We start from the raw sequence: 25,326 nt of genomic DNA on the forward strand, positions 1-25,326 counted from the left end.
GTGCCATTTGGGATACATGGGTTGTATTCTAAATGAGAGGGACAGCGCGTAGGCAGACCTGTGTCGGTCGAGGTACGCCTCGGTTTGGGCTCTTACCCGTTGCCATGGCGCTGTGTTGTGGGCTTGCAGGTTCAGAGTCAGATTAGGGGTCCGGTATCACTACACCACCAGTCAAACCTGGGTTCAAATACTAATCTAAATCATTTCAAATACTTTATGTGTGCTTGGTTGAGCTTGTCTGTTGCAATAGAACCAAAAGAAAAGTCCCAACAGTTCCCAAACCCTGTCCACCTGATTGTCACTCCAGGCAGGTTAAAGCAAACAGACAATGTTTTTTGAACGATTTCAAACACAATTTGAACCCAGGTCTGATCACTACACCACCACTATAGCACCAGCACCACCAACCGACTGAGGTAATTGAGATCAGATGGGCCATTGAGGCGAGGCGGCCGGGTGATGAGGCGACCTGGGCTAGGCAGAGTAACCTGGAAGCATTTATTTATGGAAAAGATGTTTAGTTAAGTGCAGTGCTGAGGCTAATGAGTCTGGGCCTGGTCGGGCCTGGCGGCTGTGATGAATATGATCGGTGAAAGCTCTGAACGCTGGTTCTTGAGTCCTTCCTTCCTCCCGGATCGAGTTTCAGATTAACAGACTTCCTGTCCAATCCATGGCATTTGGAAAGCAAATGATCACCTCGTTTTTATGAGGGGAATTATCATGTATTAGTCTAGTTCAGGATATCTCAGAGGATATCTCAGGACCGGTTAGAGTTTAAGGGGCCTAAGGATTGGAGTCACGTTTCGGACTGTGTGTGTGTGTGTGTGTGTGTGTGTCAAGGCATTTTTCAAAGGGCTTTTGGGATGGTTTAGGAGCTAGAATTGTGTCACTTTGTCTTTAATGGAGAAAACTGTCTTGTAGTCAAGATGCTTGGGTGTCTGTTCAAGCTTGTGACCTCCAGAGTCACATACATAAATAAGAAACAAAGACACTGACATGAGCATCGTTCCCAGTAAACTGTTCTAGTTTAAAAGTACCTATCAGTACAAGTTACTGTTGCAATTAACAGGTATCACCTGTTTGCAAGTTGGTGTTGAAAATATCAACACAGTCCGGAAAAACGGCAAGTACAATCTCAATCACAACATAGGCTCTTGCATCATCCATCATGTTGACACGTTGAGAGCACCAACAGCCATGACAGGCCTTGCAAGTCTGATAAGTTCATACAGTAAGGGACACAAGTCTTTCTCAAAATCATTTACAAGGTCGAAGAAGATGAGGATTATAGAGATGCTCAATGCAACAATAGGTCTTGCAGCAGTCCAACTTCATTATGCTTGGGCCCTGTGAACAGTGAGGATGCAGGCAATCACTTTGTTTTGCTTTCTCAAACTGGTGAAGCCTTCATATGTAGGCTATATTCCATGCGTTTCTGAGAGTGGGGGACTTACATGAGCACCTCCATATACTTTTAAATATAGGCATAGCCATCTACTTATGAATGTATTACAGTCTATACTGTAGCAGGGGGTTATGAGTCATATGCAGATTAGAATAGGAACACAGAACACTGTGTCATTTCTGATACCCCGGCCTCATCACACCCTCCCTCCCACCCTCCTCCCCCACCACCATCTCATTTCCTCTCTCTCCTCTCTGCCGCTCTGCTCCGCTTCGAGCCCCTTGATTACAGTGTTCCCAGGGGACTAGTTCAACTCCTCAGAGATAGGAACCGTCGAGGGTACCAGTCACTTAAGATCAAGACAGGGGGAGGAAATCGTGGCGAACACAAAGCTAAATATATAATTCCTCCCGTGCCGGTAATCACGACGTCCAGGCGATTTGGAATGACATTTTAACCACTTCAGACTAAAGCAACGCTCTACTCGAGAGACAGGCACACGGGCAGCCGGGCCCGTGGCGAGGCATGCACTGACCCACCCAGGGGTATGGCACCCCAAACGAGCACACGTTCTGCCCGTGACGCTGAAATGGCTCACAGGCCAGGTCAATTCAGTCAGATGTTAGACAAGAGGAAAGGAAGGAAGTAATTTCTCTCCCCAGTATTAGTTACCTGATGATTAAGATCCCCCACCTCCACCTCCTGCTAATGGTGTTTCAAATATGCAACCAAAATGTCCACACTATAATAGAAGAATTCTTGAGTTGGTAGAATGGCTTATAGGTCCTACATTAGACCCATGCTTACAGTGCAGCATCCTATAGCCTCTGCATTCATGTATATCATTCATCCTACATACTATTTGACCATATGATCCCAAAGTCACACATTCCTCACATTATATTCCATTAGTCCTGAACCATATGCATAGCAGGCCATCAAGATTGTAGCCTACCAAAGTAGGTCCACAAGGCCAATCGTTCTTATCTGAGAACTGACTTAATTGTATTTCGAACAATGCCACCAAATATGAATAATGGATCAGCAACTGTGCTGAGCCTATTCTTTCCATCTCTGCCTAGCTCATGAGACAAGGGTCTCTCTCTGCCCACCCTCCAATTTTGCCCGCTCCCTCCTAACAGCTTTCTGAACATCAAGTCTGAGTTAATTTCCAGTCTGATTTACATATGCAGTGAATATGCCCCTATGGCACAAATTACCTGGCTGAAAGTCTTTCCCATCACACCAGAAGTGCGTTTTCTACATCCTCGCTGATTGGATTCTTGATGAGATCGTCAGGTGGCTCGCACACTTCACATGGCGAAGACGCGATGGGCGTATGTGTTGCCAATTCTGAGGCCACTGAAGTGCTTCACGGCTCTCTACATCTCTCTCGTGCTCTCTCTCTCTCGAACACTCATAACCACCGTTCTGAACATGGGCTGGATGTTGGGTGTGTAATCAGTGCAGTACTGGCAGGGAGGTATGATAGCCTGCTTCATGCCTGCACAACCCCTCAGCCAGGCTCCAGTGAAGTACGCTCTTACTCTCACCAAACCTAACCGGCATATCAATGTTACCCCATAGTCACAAGCCTCTCACAAGACTCCAGAAATGGATAATTCAATCATGCATAATCTGCATGTAAAGTAAAGTAGGAAGACGAAATAAAAAAATAAAGACTTCCATACTCTTGCTCAGATAACCAAGGAGCAACTGTAACATAGAGTATCTCTGTCTACAAGGACTGACTGCTGTTCTGTCTGCTCTTCTTACTTTACCCTCTCAACCAGCCGCTGGTTTGTCCAAGGGAGTACACTAGTCTAACACTATCAATTCTAATAGTGAGAGTTAATTTAGACATATATTTTTTACAAGAGGCACAAGAAAAAACATTTCCTCTCTCCTCACCGTTCCCCGCCACCCCTCTCCATTCCATGGCAGCAGCAGTGCTGCGAGCAGAGGACCAGTAATTCAGTCGATAAATTTCAAATGAAATGAAGCTATCAGCTGAAAGCAATTTCAAGGGCTGCGTTCGGTGCCAGGGATTTGAGATTTTCACTCCTCCATCGATCATGAGCCTCTGTTTTGGGCCAAGGTACACAATGCCCCCAAATTGCTGACATGTGGACCCAGAATCAATGCCATTTCCCTCCTGGCTGGGCTCTCCTCCTCTAAACCGTTGTTTATCCAATGACCCTCGTCTGTTTTGCCCATTAAAGAGCAAACTAATGTCTCAGGGTGTGTGTGTGTGTGTGTGTGTGTGTGTGTGTGCAGCGTCTCATAGTGTGTTTTTGTGTGTGTGTGTGTGTGTGTGTGTGTGTGTGTGTGTGTGTGTGCAGCGTCTCATGGTGTGTTTTTGTGTGTGTGTGTGTGTGTGTGTGTGTGTGTGTGTGTGTGTGTGTGTGTGTGTGTGTGTGTGTGTGTGTGGCGCCTCAGGGTAGGGCCAAGCAAACCACCGTATTATAGACAACACCTAATGGATGAAAGACCATAGTGGTGTGATACATTAAGGTTTAGTACACAGGAAGAAAGTAGAAGATTATCACTCTTACTAACGAAGGAGATCTAACTTCTAACTCACATGAAAGGCAAGAGAAGAAGAATAACACATAACAGAGTTTATGTACAAAGCAGTGTTTTGGTTAAAAGGGCGTCCATAAATAGTTGGGTGCCCACTTAATTGTGTTTATATTGGTAGCTGTAGGATTAATCCTCGACAAACTGACAGAACGAATCAGTGAGTTTGCCGTTAAAGGGATAGTTCAGCGATTTGACATATTTCGATATGTTTCCTTACCTTGATATTTGTTTCCTTACCTTGAAATATCAGCAATCGTTTGCAGCGGCTAGTTTAACAAAACCAAACTGTGGATTTCCTTGTCCATAGCCTGCTTTTCAAGGTAAAGAAAGAAATATCTAAATATGTAAAATCACTGAACTATCCCATTAAAGCTGAATCTGAAACAAATGTTGGCTGTTGGCACAACGTTAATATCTCTATTCTTCCTGTCCTCTGGGAGACTGTCTCAGTGTCTCAGGCCAGGAAAGCCACACAGTTTACAGTGAGTGTGGTGCTTTCTACATAAACACAGCTCTCTGTGGCCTCAGTTTGATTAGGAGGCTCCCAGATGCCATTAAAAGTCAATTTCTCCCCTCTGTGTTTGTTTTAAGACGAGAGCGACGGAGGAACCCAGCAGCCACTGTCGTGCAATGCCAACTTCTGTTTACGCATGAGTGGAACACACAAACAACCGCCGAGCTAGCGCCAACCGAACCTACAGTAGAGTACATTATTTGCTCTCCCTCAATTCTCCATCATCAACATAATGGTTTGACTTTTGTTGATGATCCGGTATCGTGTTCAGTATTGTGTTCAGTATCGTGTTCAGTCATATTTGCAGGAGGAACCGTTGCAAACATGATTGTCTCAAAAATAGAGGAGTGGTAATTTTTGTAACGCCACCACAACAGCTCCTTGGTTTTGGTGGCCAGCTGCTTGTCTATATCTGCTGCAAAAGCCATCCGCCATTTGCCCGACCTGAGAGAGTGGAGAAGAGGAGAGAGAACACTTATTAGACAACTATTACTATTGGTATTATAATACAAATGTGTATACAAATACTGTGAAATTATGGAAAGGATTAATCTGAACATTTGTAGCCACTGATTGTATTTCTGTCCTCTGACAGGACATGTATCCCTGTCTCAGTACTTGTTTCTCCACCAATCGGATGGTGTCCTCTGACACGGTCTCCTTGACCTTCTTCACCTGGGTGACAGCATTAGACCTCACCCTCCTCAGAGACTCCTTGGCCTTGTTACTGAACTGTTTAACCAGGTTTCTCCCTGTGCTCACCCTGCAGGGACAGATGGACAAACCTATGTATGTACACACATACACACACAAGGGTGCTCAAGCACGCACGCAGGGGCAACACACACACACACTCCATTAATGCCCAAATAATTTCATTCAAAAAAACAAATACCTGGCTTTCTGCGCCACTTGAAAAATACTTTTCAAGGTCACGGTGCAGTCAACAACTTTGTTTTTGGTTTGCTTTGCTGCTGTTGATAACAGTTTATTTTCCTTAATTGGCATTTTTGCCTGGGAGTATTTGCAAACAATCCAAAAAGTGGTGTCTATTTACTGCAAACAATAATGCGTAATTACTGAGTCTGGGCCAATCAAGCCGCTTGCTCTCTTTGGAAATGCAAATGTGGTTGCGTGCCAAGACTGATTGAAGAGGAAAAAGGCGTCCGTCCGTCCCCCTATCCAGTGCTGCCAGACAAGCACCTGCTGCTGCCGGGGCTCGGCGTACTTCATAATCACACATATTTTGTGGTTTAGCGAGTGACGGCAGCACGTCAAGGGCTGTGTCCCAAAGGGCACCCTATTCGCTATATAGTGCACTATATAGTGCACTATGTAGGAAATAGGGTGCCATTTGCGACGCAGTAAAGTTATTTGATTTGGCAGGGAGCTGAGTTGGACAGGGGACTTTTGACCAAGGTTGGTGTTTTCTAACTGCTACAGTTGGGTGAATTAGTTAAATGAATATGTCAGAAACACCTAGAAACACACAGACATGTTCATGCATTTCTTTAACGTGGCATTTTAAAAGGAGACGGTAGGTCAGGAAAGGGACTGACGGGAGAATGAATAAAATGAAATAAAAGTGTGAGAGGAGGAAATGCAGATGGGGAGAAATGGTAGAATGAGGAAAGTGAGGAAAGAGAGTGAATATTGAGAGTGAGACAGAAGGGAGAGAGTTAAAGAGAGAGTGGGAGAGAGAGAGAGAGAGAGAGAGAGAGAGAGAGAGAGAGAGAGAGAGAGAGAGAGAGCAGAGAGAGAGAGAGAGAGAGTTAGAGAGAGAGAGTTTGTGTTCACAAACACAAACAGACCCCACACAGCCCCAGGACAACAACAACAACAACAACAACAACAACAACACAATTAGACCCAACCAAATCATGAGAAAACAAAAAGAGAATTACTTGACACATTGGAAAGAACAAACAAAAAAACTGAGCAAACTAGAATGCTATTTGGCCCTAAACAGAGAGTACACAGTGGCAGAATACCTGACCACTGTGACTGACCCAAACTTAAGGAAAGCTTTGACTATATACAGACTCAGTGAGCATAGCCTTGCTATTGAGAAAGGCCGCCGTAGGCAGACCTGGCTCTCAAGAGAAGACAGACTATGTGCACACTGCCCACAAAATGAGGTGGAAAATGAGCTGCACTTCCTAACCTCCTGCCAAATGTATGACCATATTAGAGACACATATTTCCCTCAGATTACAGCGATCCACAAAGAATTCTAAAACAAACCCAATTTTGATAAACTCCCTTATCTACTGGGTGAAAAACCACAGTGTGCCATCACAGCTGCAATATTTGTGACCTGTTGCCACAAGAAAAGGGCAACCAGTGAAGAACAAACACCATTGTAAATACAACCCATATTTATGTTTATTTATTTTCCCATTTGTACTTTAACTATTTGCACATTGTTACAACACTGTATATATACATAATATGACATTTGAAATGTCTTTATTCTTTTGGAACTTCTGAGTGTAATGTTTACTGTTAATATTTATTGTTTATTTCACTTTTGTTTACTATCTACTTCACTTGCTTTGGCAATGTTAACACATGTTTCCCATGCCAATAAAGCCCTTAAATTGAAATTGAATTGAGAGAGAGGAGAAAGAAAGAGAGTGAGAGGAGAAAGTGACAGAGCAAGAGAGCGAACGAGAGAGCGAGAGAGAGAGAGAGAGAGAGAGAGAGAGAGAGAGATAGAGAGAGAGAGAGAGAGAGAGAGAGAGAGAGAGAGAGAGGGAGCTCTCAGGACTGACTGACTTACTTGGGAATAGGCACCCTGTTGATGGTTCCGTCCACCTCAGGGTTGAGTTTCATGCTGCTCTCACACAGGACGCGGGTGGCAGCAGCCATGGCCTGAGGACACATCAAACAAACATTAGACCTAGACCTAATGACTGCCAGCTGGGGCTTGGACTGGGGCTGGAGCTGCACTACCTGCAGACAGACACCCAACCACCCAGCCAGGTCCCAGCCCCTATCCATTCACCGTCTGGGTGATGGGTTGTTGGTTTGGTTTTTGTGTAAATGTACGAGTCAATGAAAAAGTATTTATTTCTCGGGGGACAATAAATCTAATCTAATTCAATTTAATGCACCCACCCTCAAGACACCCACCCTGCCCCTATCAATCCACCCCAGGCCCCCACCCCCAGACTGCCCTGGCCTTTCTCCTGGCCATAGGAGCACCAGGAAGCAGACCCTGGCTGTCCCTGGTCAGGTTGACTTTGATACATGGCGAGCTGGGTGAACTGTGCAGCATCTCCCCACAGAGCAGGTTCTGGTAGAGGGGGGTTAGGGGTTATGGTTTGTGTGTGTGTGTGTGTGGGGGGGTGGGGGGGGTTCAGCCCTGGCCGTGGCGGGAGAAGCACATGCGGTGTGGAAGTGCCGCGGGGCGCTGTCAGGCAACAGTCCTCTGGGAACGGGTTGAGGGGTTGCAGTGCAGGGCGATGACCTCTGGTGACCTCTACGGGATGGGAGGAGTGGGACGGGGCGGGGCGGAGGTGTGTGTATGTATATATGTGTGTGTGTGTGTGTGTGTGTAACTGGGGGAGTCCTGGCCTGGCTGTGTACCCACAATGCATTAGACTAGAGGAGATGTCTGTGTAACATATTAGAACTCTAATGGTGGTTGGACTCGGCAATTAAAGAATAGGCTGTAATCTGGATATGTGATTTGTCTGTGTCTGGTAGTTGTGGGAGGGGTGCCTGAGAGAGAGAGAGAGGCAGAGACGGGACAGACTGAGGCCTGTGGAAACTCCAGTATGTGTTCTATTTAATTCTATGATATGGAGCCTGTTCAGACACACATACAATACAGGCCGTGTGGGGAGAACATGCCAAGACTGAGCACACTATTGTTCAACCCTCAGGTACCCATCACAACATTACCAGATAGATCCCAGCACCAGATAGAAACCCCCTTCCACCCCCTCGCCCCCGCCCGCCGGCAGCTTCCTAACCTCCCATTACCTAACAGTCTAACAGCCCTGCTAAGCCAACACAGAGGTGACTGCACAGCACCCAGAGCAAATAGGATTCTAATTATTCACATCCATTACCCACGTTCCTAACGAGAGGCCATTGTTTTCTAGTCATTCATTAAAAGGTCCAGTACTGCAGTACAGTGTTACTGCAAACCCCCAGTGGCTGTTGTGCAGTGGCAATGGCAGCATGAATTAAATCGCTTGGATGTTTAGAGAAGAAGGGAAGTGGAGGTAAAACGCTGTGTGTGTATGTCTTAGTGTGTGTGTATGTCTTAGTGTGTGTGTATGTCTAAGTGTGTGTGTATGTCTTAGTGTGTGTGTATGTCTTAGTGTGTGTGTATGTCTTAGTGTGTGTGTATGTCTTAGTGTGTGTGTATGTCTTAGTGTGTGTGTATGTCTTAGTGTGTGTGTATGTCTTAGTGTGTGTGTTTGTCTTAGTGTGTGTGTTTGTCTTAGTGTGTGTGTATGTCTTAGTGTGTGTGTGTATGTCGTAGTGTGTGTGTGTATGTCTTAGTGTGTGTGTGTATATGTCTTAGTGTGTGTGTATGTCTTAGTGTGTGTGTATGTCTTAGTGTGTGTGTATGTCTTAGTGTGTGTGTATGTCTTAGTGTGTGTGTGTATGTCTTAGTGTGTGTGTGTATGTCTTAGTGTGTGTGTGTGTATGTCTTAGTGTGTGTGTGTATGTCTTAGTGTATGTGTGTATGTCTTAGTGTGTGTGTGTATGTCTTAGTGTGTGTGTGTATGTCTTAGTGTGTGTGTATGTCTTAGTGTGTGTGTATGTCTTAGTGTGTGTGTATGTCTTAGTGTGTGTGTTTGTCTTAGTGTGTGTGTATGTCTTAGTGTGTGTGTATGTCTAAGTGTGTGTGTTTGTCTAAGTGTGTGTGTTTGTCTTAGTGTGTGTGTGTGTATGTCTTAGTGTGTGTGTTTGTCTTAGTGTGTGTGTATGTCTTAGTGTGTGTGTATGTCTTAGTGTGTGTGTTTGTCTTAGTGTGTGTGTATGTCTTAGTGTGTGTGTATGTCTTAGTGTGTGTGTATGTCTTAGTGTGTTTGTTTGTCTTAGTGTGTGTGTGTGTCTTAGTGTGTGTGTGTGTCTTAGTGTGTGTGTGGTATCCTCCACATCATTAACAAGGTGTTTTCTTTAGCTCTGTTCGTTCCTTTCGGCTGGGCTGTGGCTTTGAACTGGCTGTGTTTAATCAGAAACCTCAGTGTAATCCCACTATTTTTAACATATTAACCAGAACATGCCTGGTGTTTACGGAGCTACCCAGAACAGAGCACAGCATTCCACCAGATTTCCGTAACTGCTGGAGCTGTGGGGAAATAATGATGAATTCAATGCTGAGAACAATCAAACATAGGTATGGGTTGGATCTATCATTCTGGAGTTAAAGACAGGAACCAGAGATTAGGAGAGGCTGTTTTTTAAAATTAATTTAACATGCAAGGCAATAGGCCTTGCGAAATAATACACACAAATAAATCCTTTAATCTTGTTGCCAATTCTTTTCCCAGTGGTTTACACCAGAAACTGGAGAAAAAATTAAATAAGAAATTGATACCCCTGCTCTCACATCACACATTTACACCCTTTAAACATTTGGTCTGAAGGAATTGTCATGTTGCAGCGGTAAAGACCAGTGGGATTTGGTCCATTTGAATATATATCGTTTGGAGTTTCTGTCGCTCAGTGTTCAACATAATGTCTCTGAGCCTCTCCTCTCACAGGTGAATTACCTCTATTGAACTGATTCAATGATAATGGTAAGTTACACACACACACTTAGTGTGTGTGTGTTAGTGTGTGTGTGTGTGTGTGTGTGTGTTAGTGTGTGTGTGTATGTGTGTGTGTGTGTATGTGTGTTAGTGTGTGTGTGTGTGTGTGTGTGTGTGTGTGTGTGTGTGTGTGTGTGTGTGTTTGTTAGTGTGTGTGTATGTGTGTATGTTAGTGTGTGTGTGTGTGTGTGTGTTAGTGTGTGTGTGTGTGTGTGTTAGTGTGTGTGTGTGTGTGTGTGTGTGTGTGTGTGTGTGTGTGTGTGTGAGTGTGTGTGTGTCCGTGCCCGCATAGGTTGTGTGTGTGTTTGTTAGTGTGTGTGTGTGTATGCCTTGTATGCATATATGTTAGGTGTGTGTGTGTGTTTGTGTGTGTGTGTGTCCGTGCCCGCATGCGTTGTATGTGTATATGAAATGTGTGTGTGTACGTGAGAGAGCATCTCTTGGAGCAGTTAGTCCTCCTCCTTCCCAGAGGGCACAGCACGGTCACTTCCTGCTGATGACAGCTGACCACAAAGTCTTGGCCTTTGTTTCAATCGCTCCAGAACAAAGGGCTTCCCTGAACCATCGATCACTACGGCTGAACACAAGGCTGAAGAGAGAGCACGACTCAGGTTTCAGATGGAGAAGGAGCGAGAGAGAGACGGAGAGAGAGAGAGAGAGAGAGAGAGAGCGAGAGAAGAGCGAGAGAGAGAGAGAGAGAGAGCGAGAGAGAGAGCGAGAGAGAGAGGGAGAGAGAGAGCGAGAGAGAGAGAGAGACGGAAAGAGAGAGAGAGAGAGAGAGAGAGAGAGAGAGAGAGAGAGAGAGAGAGAGAGAGAGAGAGAGAGAGAGAGAGAGAACGAGAGAGAGAGAGAGAGAGAGAGAGAGAGAGAGAGAGAGAGAGAGAGCGAGAGAGAGATAGAGATAGAGAGAGAGACGTGCTAATTTCACAGTGTGTTGCCGTCAGCCCAGAGAGTGGTTCATACAGAGCAGAACCCTAACCCAGCCAGCAGTGTGTGTGTGTGTGTGTGTGTGTGTGTGTGTGTGTGTGTGTGTGTGTGTATGTGAGCTCACCTCTCGGTCATGTTGACCACGATGAGCTGAGGGGATTTCATGGAGATCTGACCCAACTGGTTCAGGGGGAATTTGCCATCTGTCGTGAACACCACGATATGATCCAGAGCTCCTGAAAAGGACCAGAATAAAACATGAATTGAATAAACTTCAATGATAAACTTAATTGATTTCCCAGAGGGGAAATTGGATGTCACCAGCATATAACACAAGACATGTCCAAGCATATGACCAAAACAACTTAACTATTATCTAGACCCGCCTAAACCCTCATCACCTAAAATGGCATTGAGTACTCGATCCAAACCAACCTCCCCACAATTCAATTGGCAGAGTGTAAGCTGAGGCTTATGGTTGGGGTGCAGAACTGAGAAATAGCTTCTATCTCCAGGCCATCAGACTGTTAAACAGTCACCACTAGCCGGTCTCCGCCCAATACCCGGCCCTGAACCTTAGTCACTGTTACTAGCCGGCTACCAGCCGGTACTCTACCCTGCACCCTAGAGACTGCTGCCCTATGTACAGAGAGTCATTGAACACTGGTCACTTTAATACTTTTTACATACTGTTTCACCCACTTTATATGTACACTGAGTGTACAAAACATTAGGAAGACCTGCTCTTCCATGACATGGACTGACCAGGTGAAAGCTATGATCTCTTATTGATGTCACTTGTTAAATCCACTTCAATCATTGTAAATGATGGGGAGGAGACAGGTTAAAGAAGGATTTTTAAGCCTTGAGACAATTGAGACATGGATTGTGTTTGTGTGCCATTTAGAGGGTGAATGGGCAAGACAAAATATTTAAGTGCCTTTGAACAGGGTATGGTAATAGGTGCCAGGCGCACCGGTTTGAGTGTGTCAAGAACTGCAACGCTCCTGGGTTCTTCACGCTCAACAGTTTCCCGTGTCTATCAAGAATGGTCCACCACCCAAAGTACATTCAGCCAACTTGACACAACTGTGGGAAGCATTGGAGTCAACATGGACCAGCATCCCTGTGAAACGCTTTCGACACCTTGAAGAGTCCATGCTCCGACAAATTGAGGCTGTTCTGAGGGCAAAAGGGGGTGACAACTCAATATAAGGAAACTGTTCCTAATGTTTTGTACACTCAGTGTAGATACTCTATTCTAGATATATGGCTCATCCTATATAACTACTGCAGTACAGATATTTTCTATTCATATACTGTCCATACTGTCTATACACACCATTATATGTACAGTGAGGGAAAAAAGTATTTGATCCCCTGCTGATTTTGTATGTTTGCCCACTGACAAAGACATGATCAGTCTATAATTTTTATGGTAGGTTTATTTGAACAGTTAGAGACAGAATAACAACAACAAAAATCCAGAAAAACGCATGTCAAAAATGTTATAAATTGATTTGCATTTTAATGAGGGAAATAAGTATTTGACCCCTCTGCAAAACATGACTTAGTACTTGGTGGGAAATCCCTTGTTGGCAATCACAGAGGTTAGATGTTTCTTGTAGTTGGCCACCAGGTTTGCACACATCTCAGGAGGGATTTTGTCCCACTCCTCTTTGCAGATCTTCTCCAAATCATTAAGATTTCGAGGCTGAAGTTTGGCAACTCGAACCTTCAGCTCCCTCCACAGATTTTCTATGGGATTAAGGTCTGGAGACTGGCTAGGCCACTCCAGGACCTTAATGTGCTTCTTCTTGAGCCACTCCTTTGTTGCCTTGGCCGTGTGTTTTGGGTCATTGTCATGCTGGAATACCCATCCACAACCCGTTTTCAATGCCCTGGCTGAGGGAAGGAGGTTCTCACCCAAGATTTGACGGTACATGGCCCCGTCCATCGTCCCTTTGATGCGGTGCAGTTGTCCTGTCCCCTTAGCAGAAAAACACCCCCAAAGCATAATGTTTCCACCTCCATGTTTAACGCTGGGGATGGTGTTCTTGGGGTCATAGGCAGCATTCCTCCTCCTCCAAACACGGAGAGTTGAGTTGATGTCAAAGAGCTCAATTTTGGTCTCATCTGACCACAACACTTTCACCCAGTTCTCCTCTGAATCATTCAGATGTTCATTGGCAAACTTCAGATGGGCCTGTATATGTGCTTTCTTGAGCAGGGGGACCTTGCGGGCGCTGCAGGATTTCAGTCCTTTACGGCGTAGTGTGTTACCAATTGTTTTCTTGGTGACTATGGTCCCAGCTGCCTTGAGATCATTGACAAGATCCTCCCGTGTAGTTCTGGGCTGATTCCTCACCGTTCTCATGATCATTGCAACTCCACGAGGTGAGATCTTGCATGGAGCCCCAGGCCGAGGGAGATTGACAGGTCTTTTGTGTTTCTTCCATTTGCGAATAATCGCACCAACTGTTGTCACCTTCTCACCAAGCTGCTTGGCGATGGTCTTGTAGCCCATTCCAGCCTTGTGTAGGTCTATAATCTTGTCCCTGACATCCTTGGAGAGCTCTTTGGTGTTGGCCATGGTGGAGAGTTTGGAATCTGATTGATTGCTTCTCTGGACAGGTGTCTTTTATACAGGTAACAAACTGAGATTAGGAGCACTCCCTTTAAGAGTGTGCTCCTAATCTCAGCTCGTTACCTGTATAAAAGACACCTGGGAGCCAGAAATCTTTCTGATTGAGAGCGGGTCAAATACTTATTTCCCTCATTAAAATGCAAATCAATTTATACAATTTTTGACATGCGTTTTTCTGGATTTTTTTGTTGTTATTCTATCTCTCACTGTTCAAATAAACCTACCATTAAAATTATAGACTGATCATTTCTTTGTCAGTGGGCAAACGTACAAAATCAGCAGGGGATCAAATACTTTTTTCCCTCACTGTCTATATATTTATATACATTATATGTATATATATTTATATTCCAGTCTCTGACATTGCTTGTTCTGATATTTCTTAATTTTGTATATATTTATTTTTCTGGATTATGTGTGTATTCTTTTTACTAGGTATAACTGTACTGTTGGAGCTAGAAACTCAAGCATTTCGCTGCACCTGCAATAACATCGGCAAAACTGTGTATGTGACCAATATACGTTGATTTGGTTTGGTTTTGATGGGGTGCAGGTTTCTGAGTCCTGCTCTGTGAGGCCCCTGCCCACTATCCTAACCCTCATCTCCTCTCTCTCACCCCCTAACAGTGCAGACTGCAGAACCAGAGCTACTCTACAACATGAGTCTCCTTTCCTCATCTGGCTTACCTCAGAAGCCACCGTTTCCTCCCTCTCTGTCCTCTGCCTTACATCACCAACTCTATGGTGAGGAGGTGGAGTGGGCTCTAGATTATTCTACCACTTGTTTTGTATAGGAGTGGGACAACCACCATTCTGGGTACTTATACTTGTGCTTTAGAAAGGCTAAATGTATTGCTTGCTTCATTCTAATTTCCAGCTGTAAAGACTCACAGGTCCTTAACAGATTTGGACGCCTCATTTAGACACATTCAACACCAACGACCAAACCTTAATTGTAACTGAGTGCAACCGGTGTGAAGCTAGTTAGCTAGTTAGAGGTGCGTACTAGTTGCGGTTCAATCAGTGACGTCACTCGCTCTGAGACGTTGCACTAGTTGTTTCCCTTGCTCTGCAAGGGCTGTGGCTTTTGTGGAGCGATAGGTAAAGATGCTTCGCGGGAGGCAGTTGTTGATGTGTTCAGAGGGTCCCTGGTTTGAACCCAGGTTGGGGAAAGGAGAGGGACAGAAGAAATACTGTTAAATGAGTGTAAAAAGAACAGAGGCACTGAGTTAACCCAGCTATTGGGAACAGTGAGTGCATGCCACGACAGTTAGAGCTAGTCTGGTCTGAGATGTTGGCTGGTAAGAAAGACTTCCTGTCAACCATGTCTGTGACTCTGGGCCCTTACTTCAACCCAAGGCAGGCCCTCAGTGCCTCTCTGTATTACCTGAAAGTGGTAGGAATGTGTGATAATATGCAGTACTTTTAATAAACTTGATTTGATTCTCAGTGTCAGCCCAACTGTCTGTGCTACCTGGGCCCTTGCCTCGTTCCCAGGCTAATTACTAGAGCCGGCTGGTGGACGAGAGAGACTACCTGGGCCTCTATGCCTGGCTGCCTGCTCTGAACATCTGCTTACACTTCCAGAGGGCACACATGCATTTCCTAAACGGCACGAGGAGGGATGTGGATCGACTGGGAAGCCATTAGCCAAATGGGCTCTTCCTGGTCAGGGCACAGGCAGCTGACCCACAATGGTGAAAGGTAGACTAGTAGTCAACAATATAGGCTTTCTCAAAAAATTAAACATACATATCCTGGGTTGTGTTCAGTAGGGCACACCGTAGAAAACCATTTTGCAACAGAATACAAAAATGTATTCTATAGGACACATTCAGGTAATAGCTAACCCCCAGTTTGAACTATGGAAGCCTATGCTAACCAATCTCTGGGTGACTGGGGTCCTGATCTGTTATATAAATGGCTTTCCTTTCACAGTGTTTTAATCTGAGCTGTCCAGGGAGGACTGGATAGCCTGACATTAGCCCAGCGTTCCCATGGAAAAGAGAGATTAGTCTTCTTCTAGCAGAGGAACTGACAGAGTGACAGGCTGTAATATCTCCTGTGTGTGTGTGTGTGTGTGTGTGTGTGTGTGTGTGTGTGTGTGTGGTAAATTTTTTTGGGAATGATCAGCTGACTGAAGACAGGACGGCCGGGCATTCGTGCGGTTGAATCCATTTCTGCGATAACATTGCTATTAACAACGTGATTAAACTTTGTTGCCCCTTGCTGAAACAAGCAAGGTGTTATAGCAAACGACGGATAGAATGGGCTTGGAACTTGTCTGAGTACCAGTCTCTTTAGCTAACATTCCACTCCTTGTCATTGTCAAAGAGACTAGCCTTTCGTAAAATCTCAACGTTCAATATGCAGCTGGATTTATGGCGGATTTGCTCATTGGTTGTTGGAAATAACATTCCTATTTTCCATGACAATATGTGGAGCCTCGAAAATAGAATTACAATTTAAGTCAAAAACAAACATTTAGCTGTTAGCTAGGCAAAATTACCATAAAACTTAAATTAATAGCCCGGGCGTTTATTTTGCTTCAATCAAATCTAATTTTATTGGTCACATACACGTGTTTAGCAGATGTTATTGCGGGCGTAGCGAAATGCTTGTGTTTCTAGCTCCAACAGTGCAGTAATATCTAACAAGTAATATTTAACAAATTCACAACAATACACACAATACAAACAAATCTAAAGTACAGTGCCTTGCAAAAGTATTCATCCCCCTTGGCGTGTTCCTATTTTGTTGCATTACAACTTGTAATTTAAATGGATTTTTATTTGAATTTCATGTAATGGACATACACAATTTAGTCCAAATTGGTGAAGTGAAATGAAAAAAAAAATTGTTTCAAAAAATTCAAACAAATAAATAACGGAAAAGTGGTGCGTGCATATGTATTCACCCCCTTTGCTATGAAGCCCTTAAATAAGATCTGGTGCAACCAATTACCTTCAGAAGTCACATAATTAGTTAAATAAAGTCCACCTGTGTCCAATCTAAGTGTCACATGATCTGTCACATGATCTCAGTATATATACACCTGTTCTGAAAGGCCCCAGAGTCTGCAACACCACTAAGCAAGGGGTAGCACCAAGCAAGCGGCACCATGAAGACCAAGGAGCTCTCCAAACAGGTCAGGGACAAAGTTGTGGAGAAGCCACTGCTCCAAAACCGCCATAAAAAAGCCAGACTACGGTTTGCAACTGCACATGGGGACAAAGATCGTACTTTTTGGAGAAATGTCTTCTGGTCTGATGAAACAAAAATAGAACTGTTTGGCCATAATGACCATCGTTATGTTTGGAGGAAAAAGGGGAATGCTTGCAAGCCGAAGAACACCATCCCAACTGTGAAGCACGGGGGTGGCAGCATCATGCTGTGGGGGTGCTTTGCTGCAGGATGGACTGGTGCACTTCACAAAATAGATGGTATCAGGAGGAAGAAAAATTATGTGGATATATTGAAGCAACATCTCAAGACATCAGTCAGGAAGTTAAAGCTTGGTCGCAAATGGGTCTTCCAAATGGACAATGACCCCAAGCATACTTCCAAAGTTTTGGCAAAATGGCTTAAGGACAACAAAGTCAAGGTATTGGAGTGGCCATCACAAAGCCCTGACCTCAATCCTATAGAAAGTTTGTGGGCAGAACTGAAAAAGCGTGTGCGAGCAAGAGGCCTACAAACCTGACTCAGTTACACCAGCTCTGTCAGGAGGAATGGGCCAAAATCCCCCCAACTTATTGTGGGAAGCTTGTGGAAGGCTACCCGAAACGTTTGACCCAAGTTAAACAATTTAAAGGCAATGCTACCAAATACTAATTGAGTGTATGTAAACTTCTGACCCACTGGGAATGTGATGAAAGAAAAGCTGAAATAAATCATTCTCTCTACTATTATTCTGATATTTCACATTCTTAAAATAAAGTGGATTTTTACTAGGATGTCAGGAATTGTGAAAAACTGAGTTTAAATGTATTTGGCTAAGGTGTTTGTAAACTTCCGACTTCAACTGTATGAGATGAGTAATGCAAAATATGTAAACATTATTGAAGTGACTAGTGTTCCATTATTAAAGTGGCCAGTGATTTCAGTCTATGTATATAGGGCAGCAGCCTCTAATGTGCTAGTGATGGCTATTTAACAGTCTGAGGGCCTTAAGATAGAAGCTGTTTTTCATTCTCTCGGTCCCAGCTTTGATACACCTGTACTGACCTCGCCTTCTGGATGATAGAGGGGTGAACAGGCAGTGCCTCGGGTGGTTGTTGTCCTTGATTATCTTTTTGGCCTTCCTGTGACATCGGGTGCTCTAGGTGTCCTGGAGGGCAGGTAGTTTGCCCCCGGTCACTGAACACAACCGCCGTTTTTTAGAGACAGGCTTCTATTTGAGCCAGGCGTCTATTTCCTTAATGTACACAGCTTTTGGTCAATAAAATGTTGTAAAGACTACCACACTGTTTATTGTGTCCAGTATAAAAATAATAATAACAAATCCATCTTCTTTTGCGCAATCTCGATGGTACTCAATGAAGTTAATAATAATAATAATAATATGCCATTTAGCAGACGCTTTTATCCAAAGCTACTTACAGTCATGCGTGCATAAAAAAAATTTGTGTACTGGTGGTCCCGGGGATCGAACCCACTACCTTGACGTTACAAGCGCCGTGCTCTACCAGCTGAGCTACAGAGGACCACAAGTTCTCTCATAAACAATTAATTTAGATCCGTTGTTTATTTGAAATAGCCGTTTATTTGCTGAAAATGTGTGCCGATGCCTGGCTATTAAAAGAGATAGGCGGCTATTTGAGAATGCGTTTAATTTAAGTTTACGGTAGTTTGAGAATTTAGAAGTGAGCTAGCAACTTTTCACAGACTGTTTCACCTGGACAAATAAAAAGAAAAGTAGAAAAGTAATCTTTACACATTTTGTACTTTTCTTAAATGTAGTTTTGTAATTGCACACAACAAGAAAATTGACTTTGAAAATTGTCAAGTTTTTGCTGTGAGCTAATGGGGTAGCCAAGGTAACCATGGGTTGTTTTCCCCACAGGCGCAAAGTTATATTTAATACCGACTGGGCCTATGGGTACACTCGTAATGGCCGCCAGTCCACCCATTATACCATCATTGACTTGAATGGGGACACCCATTCTATTCATTATATTTCTATCACAGCACATGCTGTCAGGACCGGATGAAAGGAGAAAATGTGCATAAAAAAAATATATATATTCACTACCAGTCAAAAGTTTGGACACACCTACTCATTCAAGTGTTTTTCTATATCAATTAACAGGTGTGCCTTCTTAAAAGTTAATTTGTGGAATTTCATTCCTTCTTAATGCGTTTGAGCCAATCAGTTGTGTTGGGACAATGTAGGGGGGGTATACAGAAGATAGCCCTATTTGGTAAAAGACCAAGTCCATATTATGGCAAGAAAAGCTCAAATAAGCAAAGAGAAACGACAGTCCGTCATTACTTTAAGACATGAAGGTCAATCAATCCGGAAAATGTCAAGAACTTTTAACGTTTCTTCAAGTGCAGTTGCAAAAACCATCAAGCGCTATGATGAAACTGGCTCTCATGAGGACCGCCACAGGAATGGAAGACCCATTCTGCTGCAGAGGATAAATTCATTAGAGTTACCAGCCTCAGAAATTGCTGCCCAAATAAATGCTTCACAGAGTTCAAGAAACAGACACATCTCAACACCAACTGTTCAGAGGAGACTGTGTGAATCAGGCCTTCATGGTCGAATTGCTGCAAAGAAACCACTACTAAAGGACACCAATAAGAAGAAGAGACTTGCTTGGGCCAAGAAATACAAGCAATGGACATTAGACCGGTGTAAGTTTGAGTCCAAATTTGAGATTTTTGGTTCCAACCGCCGTGTCTTTGTGAGACGCGGTGTGGGTGAACGGATGATATCCTCATGTGTAGTTCCCACTGTAAAGCATGGAGGAGTAGGTGTTATGGTGTGGGGGTGCTTTGCTGGTGAAGCTGTCTGTGATTTATTTAGAATTCAAGGCACACTTAACCAGCATGGCCACAGCATTCTGCAGCGATACGCCATCCCATCTGGTTTGTGCTTAGTGGGACTATCATTTGTTTTTCAACAGGACAATGACCCAACACACCTCCAGGCTGTGTAAGGGCTATTTGACCAAGAAGGAGAGTGATGGAGTGCTGCATCAGATAACCTGGCCTCCACAATCCCCCGACGTCAACCCAATTGAGATGGTTTGGGATGGCAGAGTGAAGGAAAAGCAGCCAACAAGTGCTCAGCATATGTGGGAACTCCTTCAAGACTGTTGGAAAAGCATTCCAGGTGAAGCTGGTTGAGAGAATGCCAAGATTGTGCAAAGCTGTCATCAAGGCAAAGGGTGGCTATTTAAAGAATCTCAAATATAAAATAGATTTTGATTTGTTTAACACTTTTTTTGGTTACTACAGGATTCCGTATGTGTTATTTCATAGTTTTGATGTCTTCACTATTATTCTACAATGTAGAAAATAGTAAAAAATAAAGAAAAACCCTTGAATGAGTAGGTATGTCCAAACTTTTGACTGGTACTGTAGGTTTATATATTTTTTTTAATGCTATGGCTAGCCAATTACGGTCATCCAAAATTCCATGAACGTTACAGTCCTACCCAGACAACGGTTCACCAAATTAATCCGCCCTCTACAACAGCCCTTCCTTCAGCTAAGGTGACTTTCCACTCCCCTTTACAACAAAAACATCACATAATGAGACACAGATGAGACTATTATCAAACACACACAAGAACAAAATGATGTCATGATTCCCCCATTCCAGCATCTCTCCAGTCAAGAATTCCCTGTCAGTTTTAAGCCCTGCTACTTCCACGGATTACTGTGCATCTGGACAGAGGGGCACAGGGTGAGGGAGGGAGAGGGTGAGAGGAGGGGGAGAGGGTATGGAGGAGGAATGGAGGGGTAAGGATGATAGGGAGGGATGGAGGGGTAAGGATGATAGGGAGGGATGGGGGTAAGGATGATAGGGAGGGATGGGGGTAAGGATGATAGGGAGGGATGGGGGGGTAAGGATGATAGGGAGGGATGGGAGGGTAAGGATGATAGGGAGGGATGGGGGGGTAAGGATGATAGGGAGGGATGGGGGGGTAAGGATGATAGGGAGGGATGGGGGGGTAAGGATGATAGGGAGGGATGGGGGGGTGGGGGTGAGGGAGGGGTATTTCATCTGAGTATAGATCCTGGTGTTGCAGCTTCCGCTTAGGGCCCTCCCATTTAGCCCCCAAAGGGGAGAGGGGGGACAGGGGAGGAGAAAGGCTGTGACCTGGATGTCAAGGTCAACAGGGGTCAAGGTAAAAGGGCAGGGTTCACTCTGACCCCTCAGGGAGAAAGTAAACACATGGAGATGCACTTTTCCTCATCTTTTGACCAATAATTAAATGAAAACCAACAGTGGACTTTAGTCTTTTTATGCTTACAAAGATGGACACAGCTCAAACTTCAGGGCTGCAGTGCTATGCATCCCTTGTTGAACAATCGGTGGCTGATATATACATAAATTAAAATATAACTTAAAAGTATCCTCTCCGTAATCTCAGCTCCCAGAACTGAGTGCACTGGTCAGCTACTCAACAGTCGTCATCAGAGACGAAACAAGATTCAGAGAGTGAGTGCCCCTACCTTAGTCTATGGCCCCTATGTACCTGGAGAGGTTTTGATGCTCAGGTTCCGGCTGAATTCCTCCTTCAGGGCGGTGAGGATGGCGGCCATCTCCTCATTCACTTCCTCCAGACTGATGATATCCTCCACCAGCGAGGAGTTGATGTTCACTTCGGCCGCCTGGCCCTTCGCTGCCTTCGCTGAGGGGAAAAAGAAAACCAGCAGCCTTCACTACAAGAGAGACTTCAAAGGGGAAGAACAGAAGGAGGATGGAGGAGAGGAAGGAGACCTGCATGCTGGTAGTCTAGTCTAGTCAATCACAGTTATTACAAATAATAGTAAGATGAGAATACACAGTGAAGTGGGGTTTTCTTCAACCTCCTCAAAAAGACTAAAAAAACTATTGAATGTTCCCGACCACCACTTCAGTACACAAGCAGAATAGAGAGACATAAAACCCTTTCAACGACACGACACATGGATTGGTGGATGAAGTCTTGATTCCTACCCCTATATTTCCTCAGCCTTTGAGGGGTTTTTGATGGCAACACTAGACAAAATCAGATAGGTACAAAGCCGTTGAGTGGCAACCAGCCCTCCACTCACCTTTACTCTTCTTGGCGTCATGCAGGCAAACGCAGGCGGCGGCGGTGGGGCGATGTTTTGATGACATGTATTTGGGAGCAGCAGTGGGACTCTGGAGCTGACCGCCAGCTGAGAGGGAGACCTCACCAAAGGGACCAGGCATCGGCACAATGCCGGCTACAGTAGGCCCAGCTGACTCAATGCCATCGCTGTCACACACAGATACACAAATGACAGACATACAGAGAAGCATAACAAAAACATTCTTGAGAATTATGCAGATATTATTACAGTCTGATGTTATGACAAAACACAAGCATAGTCACGTAAATAAAAATACTAAAGCACGGAAATAAAATACCAACATATCTATCTATCTATCTATCTATCTATCTATCTATCTATCTATCTATCTATCTATCTATCTATCTATCTATCTATCTATCTATCTATCTATCTATCTATCTATCTATCTATCTCCTTTCATATTAGTGCAATGATATAACAGGACCATGGATGGCAACCTGTAATAATAGCCAGCAGGGGGCGATACTTATGTCTATCTACATACTGTATGTTGCTGCTTCAAGTGTTTAGCACACAGCTGCTGCTAAACCGTGGACACCACTGCAAAAATTATATATCTTTTTTTTTTTTTATAAAATGTGGGTGATAAAAGTTTTCAGTGTAAACTTAAACAACTAAACCCAGATATAAAGTATGTAGAAAAGATAATGGAGCAATATATTTTCTAATAAGATAATCTTTGAGAACTAACAATAATCAACGGGTGAACAACCAGCCATGTATCATACCCAGGATTACATAATCTATTGTGTGTGATGAATTCACACTCCCTACAAACCATTAAGAGAAATGGGGCACTACGCTATACTATCACACCAGGCGAATAGACACTGTCAACGTCACCCTCGTAAATCGCCTCAACAGTATGTTTGTGTCCCAATTAAATGGTGCCCAAGCTCTATGAGCCCTGGTGAAAAGTAGTGCACTATATAGGGAATAAGGTGCCATTTGGGAAGCACCCTACATCTAAGTGTGAAGCTTCAGGCTTGGCTCCAAGTCATAATACCATCTTGCTTTGTGTGTATAGAGAGATGGGATACTGATATACACTCAGTGGCCAGTTTATTAGGTACACAAAAATGGTTCGCTCGTGGCTTGTTATATAAAGCAGGCAGACAGGCATCGAAGCATTCAATTACTGTTCAATTGAACGTTAGAATGGGCAAAACCAGTGACCTAAGCGACTTTGAGCGTGGTATGATCGTTGGTGCCAGGTGTGGTATGATCGTTGGTGCCAGGCGAGCCGGTTCCAGAACCTCAGAAACGGTTGGCCTCCTGGGCTTTTTACGCATGAGTGTCTAGGGTTTACCGAGAATGGTGCGACAAACAAAAAACATCCAGTCAGCGGCAGTCCTGTGGGCGAAAACTGCTAGTTGATGAGAGAGGTCGCAGAACGGCATCTTGGAATGCACAACTCGTCGGTCCTTGTCAAGGATGGGCTATTGCAGCAGACAACCACACCGCGGGTTCAACTCCTATCAGCTAAAAAACAACAAATTGGCTATTGTAGCAGACGACCACACCGGGTTCAACTCCTATCAGCTAAAAACAAGAAGAAGTGGTTCCAGTGGGCACGAGATCACCAACACTGAACAATTGAGGAGTGGAAAAACATTGCCTGGTCTGACGAATGCTGGTTCCTGTTGCGTCATGCTGGTGGCAGAGTCAGGATTTGGCATAAGCAGCATGAGTCCATGGCCCCATCCTGCCTGGTGTCAACGGTACAGGCTGGTGGCTGTGGTGTAATGGTGTGGATAATGTTTTCCTGGCACACGTTAGGTCCCTTGATAGAACGTTTGAATGCCACATCATATCTGAACATTGTTGCTGACCAGGTGCATCCTTTCATGGCTACAGGGGGCCTGACCCGGTACTAGATGGGTGTACCTAATAGACTGGCCACTGAGTGTACATCACGAGCAGGCAGGGGGATCCAGCACAGCCTACAGCCTCCCCTGAAACATCAGTGTTGTTACAGTCAGCAGCTCTCTACTGTATCAATAATATCTGGGACAGAAGGCAGAGACCATACAAGTGCTTTATTCTCTAAACAAACCCAGGTTGGCTGATTTTATCACTCCCTTGTAAAGCCAGCAGCAGGCAGGCTCACTAAAAGACACGACTGGTGCCTGGTGGTAAGGCTATAGGAAGATCAAAAATAAAAAGCATGACTCTTTTGTGTTACCTCTAGGGTAGCTGTAACAATTGGTAGTGTGTCTGAGTCCACTGGAAGGGATAGAGGGGGGATGATGGCTGTCTTTTCAAGTGAAGTGAAGCAGAAAAACTGTAGCACAGGTGTTCAGTGGGATACTGTATCTCTGTTTGATATTTCTTCATAAACCGCGAGAGGCCAGCTGGCATGCCCACAGTGTACGACATCACTGAATATTGCTGGCCTATGTTTTTTTAAAAGCTAAAATTCTTAATTGAAACAATAACAAAGCGTATTCCCCGCCCCCGTTTTGCTAAAAATGGGACTGGAGAATTGTGACCACTCTCAAATGTATAGACAGAGCTATGGATGGACCGCCCATGATATCAAATATATAGTTTTAAGCATGTTCAGAGGCTATACAGTGTTTGTTTAGTTACCTTGTTTACAAACATTGGAGTAAAACGTAGGCCTATATTTTGGGTTCTGATGGGGTACGACAGTTGAATGAGGCATTTATAAGTTGTATTCTTCAAGAATCAATGGGTATGTTACAGTATATCATGCATTTATTAGTCCAAAAATTGATGTAGCAACTAAGGATTCTAGCTTTAACAGTAGCTATGTTACACTGGGCAATATTTAAACACTTCTACAGCCGTTATAAGCATTCATACGTCCAGGGTTATTAGATTGTTTACTGCATATCGATCATATCAATATCAATCATGCATGTAACACACTGTAACATGAAAGCTAGCTAGCTTAGCATGATAGCTATTACTAGCTAGCTACACAGTTTGTGGAATTTATCTGTCATGTATGGAAGGAAGGTCGTTGGACATGCATTCGAGTAAGCTTAAAGACATATTGGATCGATACAAGAGTATATTTGGAATTGGATCTTTACATTGTAACTACTGTATTCATGCACAACTTCGTTACATTTTAATGTTACTACTAGCTATATCTTGGAAA

The 25,326-nt window shown here is 44.1% G+C and overlaps 1 pseudogene; it reads right to left on the reverse strand.

Moving 5' to 3' along the window:
- Positions 1–4,037: 4,037 nt before the first annotated feature.
- LOC121583411 lies at positions 4,038–22,316 on the reverse strand (annotated as a pseudogene).
- Positions 22,317–25,326: the final 3,010 nt, after the last annotated feature.

The sequence above is a fragment of the Coregonus clupeaformis genome, chromosome 15 (genome assembly GCF_020615455.1).
Source record: "Coregonus clupeaformis isolate EN_2021a chromosome 15, ASM2061545v1, whole genome shotgun sequence".
Lineage (NCBI taxonomy): Eukaryota > Metazoa > Chordata > Actinopteri > Salmoniformes > Salmonidae > Coregonus > Coregonus clupeaformis.